This window comes from Hypomesus nipponensis, chromosome 23 (genome assembly GCF_054491055.1).
Source record: "Hypomesus nipponensis isolate SF chromosome 23, ASM5449105v1, whole genome shotgun sequence".
NCBI classification, from domain to species: Eukaryota; Metazoa; Chordata; class Actinopteri; order Osmeriformes; family Osmeridae; genus Hypomesus; species Hypomesus nipponensis.
This window is the reverse complement of record NC_140383.1, coordinates 7,403,905-7,410,544: the sequence shown is the minus strand read 5'-3', so window position 1 is coordinate 7,410,544 and position 6,640 is coordinate 7,403,905.

Sequence of the window (6,640 nt, the reverse complement as noted above, 5' to 3'; positions counted from 1 at the left end):
ACGGGGTCTTAAGTCTTAAATTCTAAAATTTAAGGCCTTAAAATGTCTGAATTTGATAACAGTTTAAATAATTATCAAATTGTTTGAGCAAGATTTGACCAAGGGTACTGTGTTTGGCAGTAGACTAGATGGTACACATGTTTACCCACTGAGCCACAGAGGGTTTCTGCTAAGTTACTTTCTACAAGATGATTTATTTGACCTTATGACACTACTAACTGCCAAAGGACCACATACGTTTCTGCAGCGCGTCATATCACGCAGTAGGGCACACCTTAGCAGGGCGGGCTATTTAATCAGGATATCGCTGCACTCTGCATTGCTTAGCGCCACACAGGATGCTCTATTTAATCTGCTGCCTCCGCCTCCCCCTCCTCCACCCTTGGTTCTGTGTTCTAGTCGTAGGGGGAATGCGTCGCTGCTCTCTGCTCGGAGGTCCAGACGGTGTCTCCGTTGGGTGCGGCAGGGAGCCGATGCAAGCAGAACCATAATGCCAAATCAAGTGTTACAATCGTGTTGTACCGTGTGAATAAAGTATCAAGTAAATACCACACTGAGTCCTCCTGCCTGAACATGCAAGAACCCTGGTAGTTGTATGATAAGTACTGGCCCATTGGTCTGCATTTCCCTTTGGGGATGAATAAAGTATCCATCCAACCTGCCATCCTGCTCCAGCAGGGTGCTACTGTAGCAGACAGAGGGTGACCCCAGCACACAGTCTCCCAGGACTACGCTCGCATGACTGGGAGTCACAACCTGTACTTGACCAAGACATACAGGAGACACTACAGTTAAGAGGTGCATATTTTGGTGACTTTGACGTTCAACCAAAAAGTGGGATTTAATGGCAATCTGTATGAATGATATCCACAATATAAAGTTTTGACTGAGCAAGTCATTTTATTTTCCTGACATACTCATGGTTGATTCATAATTGACTGCTTTTCAGTAAAGTCTCAGAAAAAAAAATATTTTTCTGCTGCTCACTGATTCAAAGTGTCCGGGAAAGAGACCATCTCAGTCAACCTCTCGACAGCTGTCGCTCACACACACGCCGCCATGCTGCCAGGCTGGGCACACACATTTACACACCCCCTCGTCTGCTCTACATGCTCGCCTGAAGGCATGAGGAGTCAGTGACAGCTGATGGATCAGGAAGCGAAGGCAGAGAGAAAAGCAGGGAGAGGAACACGATGTCTAGCTCCCACTGTAATGAGAGAGACACAGCCAGAGCACGCAGTGCCCAGGTGGGTCGGCCATGCTGTCGGAGGCCCCACATCCTGCTGTACAGGGAATCTCTCCGTTTGGGATTCACACGTCTCGCAGTACCTCAAACACACTCGCACGGCTTGATGTGCTTTCCACAGAAAACAGGATCGAAAACCTTCCGGACGTTTTCAGGAAAGTTGCTGACTTCATTCTGGCTCTTTTTCTTTTATGTTGTCACCTACAAAGTTGCAAGAAAGAACTGTGAACGATTAAGAGCCTAAGTGTCTGACCTTGTTTCCTTCCCTCCTGTGACAGTCCAGAGACACTTCCCTCTTCTTGTGAAGAGAGCTTACATAGACACTCCAGGTCTGAATCCAAGTTTGTCAAAAGTTTTCAAACATTGAAAAGAAGCTAGGCTTATGACAAGATCAGCCACTTTATCACATCCAGAATCAAGGACAGTATTAAGTGTTTGAGCAAAGAGAGGAAATGAGGCCTTCATCTTGGATCAAGTATCCTGACATTACCAAGAACAGGGGACTGGGCTTCTTCACTCAAAACTCTTTGTAGATAAAGATAACATTTACATTTAAACAGTTTATTTAAAGCGACTCACAAAAAGTGCTATCAGTTAGAATACCAGATCATCTAGGACCAGATGTGCATCGTTATTTATTCAGTTCTTTAGTTTTAACTCTTCATTTAAACTATTGTGCTGTGTTCAAACTGAACCTGGATTTAGAGCCACAATGACATTAGGAGGATTCGTTTCAGTAGACAAGACACATTACATTATGTTATCACCAACGCAATGGAGAGCTATTTGCTTGAGCCCGGTCAGAATGTGTTTATGATTTATCCAATCAGTTAAGCCTCATAGAAAATAACATTATAGGAAAAAATCTAGAAAGTCGTATCTGCTACTCCATTTTAGCTTCATAGCCGACAATGAATCATGTCAGAGGTAGGCCTACTGTTATGAAGCTGAAATGATTATATAGAGGTTTTCTCTGTCGGTTGGAGATTGGAGAAAACTTTTTAATCATGACATTTGATGATGTCCCCTACGTTCAATAAAAGAGCATTGTGCTTGAATAGTGATGCATTTTCACATTTTGATAATCTTTCACACATTTTTACTACATGGGCAATTTTTCAGGTTGATTTGACCTAAATAGTAAATGCCTTTGAGAAAGTATGTTCAGACAGAATAGAGCTTCACTACATTTCATCACACACACACACATATCAATACAAATGTGACAACTGACACACACCTACATACATTACACTTACACACACCAATACACACTTCCAGGAACTTAGCTTGCTACTAAGAACAAATGTTCAGTTAAGACAAAAACATTGATTTGACTCTTTACCATAGAATTGGAAGCAAGCATACATACAACATTAGGCAGGAGCATGTTGCAAAATAAATGAACACAAAACTGGATCATGTCGCAATTTAATTTAACTAATGATGTGCTTATCGTTTTGATGCAGCCACAAAAATAAAAAATAAAAACATTTACATTTACATTACACATTTCTTTTTCCAGAGGGGCAGATCAGGGAAAAGGGCTGTTGCCCGGGCAACAATAGCCCGTACCTGTGCACGTCCTGTTGTCTGTACAGAATGTATACTGCCGCCTTATTGGACGTGGCTCCATGAGCTTGAAGTATGACGGGTGTAATTGATCAGAGACTCTCCAGCCGAGTGCCTGCCTGAACTAGGCTTCGCTCATTTCTTTTCAGAGAGAAACATCGACTGTGAACTTGTCAGGTTTCAAAAAGAATAGTGACATGACTTTTCCCTGGTGTCAAACCTAACCCTAACCCTAAGTTGTTTTAAGAGATTAAAAAAGAAGCTTAACCTTTTTGGTAAGACATGTGAGTGTGGACAGAACATTTAGAAAGAAAATAATAAAATAATAATAACCAAACATGTTTTGTTTTCATCTTTTTTATTTAAACTAGGTGCCAGGACCTTTCTCTTTTACTTGTAAAAAAAAAACTGTACGGCCAGGGAAATATTTTTTTTATATAATAAAGAATAACATTAATAAACGTTTGGAGGAAAAACCTTGACATTAACACCTTATTTCAAGTTTGTTTTTTGGAAAGACTTCTTTTCATCATTTTAGTAATAACAAGCTAGTTGCAAATGTAAAAAAAAATTGCTTGGGCAGATTTTCTGTGTACATAGAAGCTTGTGTCTCTGTAAGGTCAAATGGTCATACAGCGAGGCCTCCATCTGAGCAGAATATAGCACACAGCCCAGACAGTTAGGAGACAGTAAAGCAAAACATGTACAAACTGGGACTCATGCAATTAATTGTATCAGTGTACTGACCACTGAATACCCGTTAAGGAAGCGATTCTGTGCATTCTATGTTTGAACATGTCCAGCAACTGTATTTAAGTTCTCTGAAGATTTAAGTTTCTCACTCATGCTCTCCACTCTGTAGTGCATTGGTGGCATGATCCGACGTCGAGCTAATAAAAACCGAGTCAACCCTTTTTATAATTGTCGTGACTCTTTCTGGCCTGCCTGCAGACAGATCCATCCTTACACTGGGCATTGCCATGCAATGTGAGCATTGACTGACTAACCAAAGTGTCTACAATCAACATTGTTGTAGCCCGTTTTCAAATATAGCTCATTTATTTGATTCAATCCGTTGGCGGCAAATGTAGTTGAACACTGAGGTGATAAACATAAACAGAAGGTGTTAATGAAGAGCGAAAGGAGGAGGGATTGTGTGCAAACCGGCAGAATGTGGTAATGCCTGGACATTTGATTAATCTCTTGGCGTGTGTGCGTGCGTCCGTGTCCTAGTTATCACGTCCACCTGCCAAAACGTGTGTCGTTCACTCTTCAGCTGCTAAAAACAGAGCAGCGGAGACACACAGGGGTGTTTGTCAGCATCACTCAGATCTCTGGGTAGAGCTCTCATCACCACCCATCTCCCCAGCCAGCCAGCAACCACAGGCTTTGCTTGGGTGCTGTGTTGTCAGAGACGGTTTTAAAATTAGATTTGCACCCATTTTATAGAGACAAGGAGTGAGCACACATCAGAGAATCTACTTTAATGATGATCTGCCCACATATAGACACACGCACGCCTACGGTAGACCGAGAAAAGGCAAATAAAAAGGATCACAGCAGTTTATTTTCCAATAAAGTTCAAATGTGATGATGACGTGTTTGCTTCTGGTTGCGTTCCTCTAATATGCTCGTGTTAAAAGCTATCTTTGACGAGCCAGCCATGTGTCCATGATTGATTGATTAGGGTTCTGTCCTCCGGCAGTTCAGTAATCAGCTCCTCCGACCTCAGGGCTCTGTGCAGCTGTGAGAGACAGGCTGGGGACAGGGGCTTAGGGGGCTAGGCAGACTAAGAGCAGAGGGTTGTAGTTCTAGAAGATACTGTAGGATCACGACAGCGCATGGCAGCCCTCCAGCTAGACAGGAAGGTCTAGCTGGAGGCTAGTCAGAGCTAGTTTAAGAATGTCTACTGCATGATAGAAAAACACCCTTAAGCTAGATGTGGTCTGATCAGCTCTAATTTGATCGTCCTCCCTCTCTCTCTCTCTCCCCCTCTCTCTCTCTCTCTCTCTCTCTCTCTCTCTCTCTCTCTCTCTCTCTCTCTCTCTCTCTCCATCTCTCTATCTCTCTCTCTCTCTCTCTTGCTTGACCACCTCCATCACTCAATACTGCCTCCGTAATGTGATTCATCTCTTTGTTTATGGAAGTACTTACGAATTAGCATGAAATAGGTTAAATGTTTTTGTTTGTCTTTGTGGAAACAAATAAGATTCCGTTTCCAGCTAATAGCTTCTTCGTATAATTTAGGCATTGCCTAAATTTTAGGCATTGAATAAATTTCAATTCCTGCTCTTTCATCTTGCTCTACAATCACTCAATGCTGGCTGGTATCTACAGCATTGTGTGGATTGTCTCTGTTGCTGCCAGCTCATATACTGTAGCCTGAGCAGGTCCCTCCCAACCCTTCTACTTGGTCAGTCATTCCATCATTGTTTCATCTTCTCAAAGCCGCCCACATTTACAGAGAACGAGAACGAGAGAGCGAGAGAACGGAAGGGTGTGAATCTGTGGACATCCGGACATATGCCTGCGTGGGTGCAGCTGTGTGTGCATGTGTGTGTCTTCTAGAGAAGTCGCTCTTTATGGGGAAACAAACCCACACATCACTTACACATGTGGGAGGCATTGTGGAGGGATTAGACTTCCTTCAAACAAATAGCTCCTGGCCTTGGTGCCAATTTATACAGAAGGACTGAATCATGGAATCAAAGGCGGAACAATGTGACGTCTCCACGTGCTGAGAAGGCTGAACACGAGCATGTCTCTGCTAAGCTCAGTCTATTGTACCCAGCTAGGCTTAATTAGATGCATGTTACAATGCCCATGGCTTTGTAACATGTTCTATTGTGTTACTGTAACTTTCATGATTTGATGCTGGAAAGGAGTTTGGTTGCAGTTGACTTGTGTCTTCCTAAGGAGAGATGCAATAACAGCCTGCCTGAGGAAATGGTCGACTGGGTTTTGATACATTCTATAAAGGTACTGTACATCAGTGGATTGTATGGAGGATGCATGGAGCGTGTGTGGGTTGCAGGATCAAAGAGGCTTGAAAGGGAAAGTTTAAGTGAGTGCATGGGAGTTGCAAACTATTTATGTGTGTGTCTGTGGGTGGTTGGGCATATGTGTATGAATGTAATGTACAGCTTCATGTTATATTGGTGACTGATTCACTGAAGGTTCAATGTTTCATGTCAGCTGTAAGGATGGATGGTGGTGATGTGTGCAGAGAATACCTCTGTATCTATCATTACCATCAATTCAACCTTACCTCACTCTCTGCTACCTCCCTCTCTCTCTCTCTCTCTCGCTCTCTCTCATGCTAGCCTTCAATAAACATGTCAATTAAACAATTACAAACATTAGAAATGATTTGGTAGTTATGTGAAAATAGTACAGAACTTGCAGTGGATGCACATTGACAGCGAGTATTCCCATATGGTGAGACCCTTAAGTCTATTATTCAAGCTTGACTTTAGATTGGAGAGGTTTGAATCCAAAACGTTGATTAGCGATGCAGCCACTGGTTTAGTTCTGATGTTAGGTGACGGAGGGGGTTACTTTACCATCTGTAAACGTATAATAAGATTTTAGGCTTGAACTGGAGTAATATCTTAGAAGTTAAAAGGACCCCTGCAATTGGAATCTGTTCCACTGTTTTTATTGAGCTATAGACAGTAATTGTAAAGAATGAACCTGACCTTTGACCCATTCATATTTGGCAAACAATAAGAAAATGTGGCCAACATTCAGTGACGGATTAGCATTGCTATATTATCACGTCAGTGTATCTGACATGTTTTCCTCTCGATATTCTACTTATGT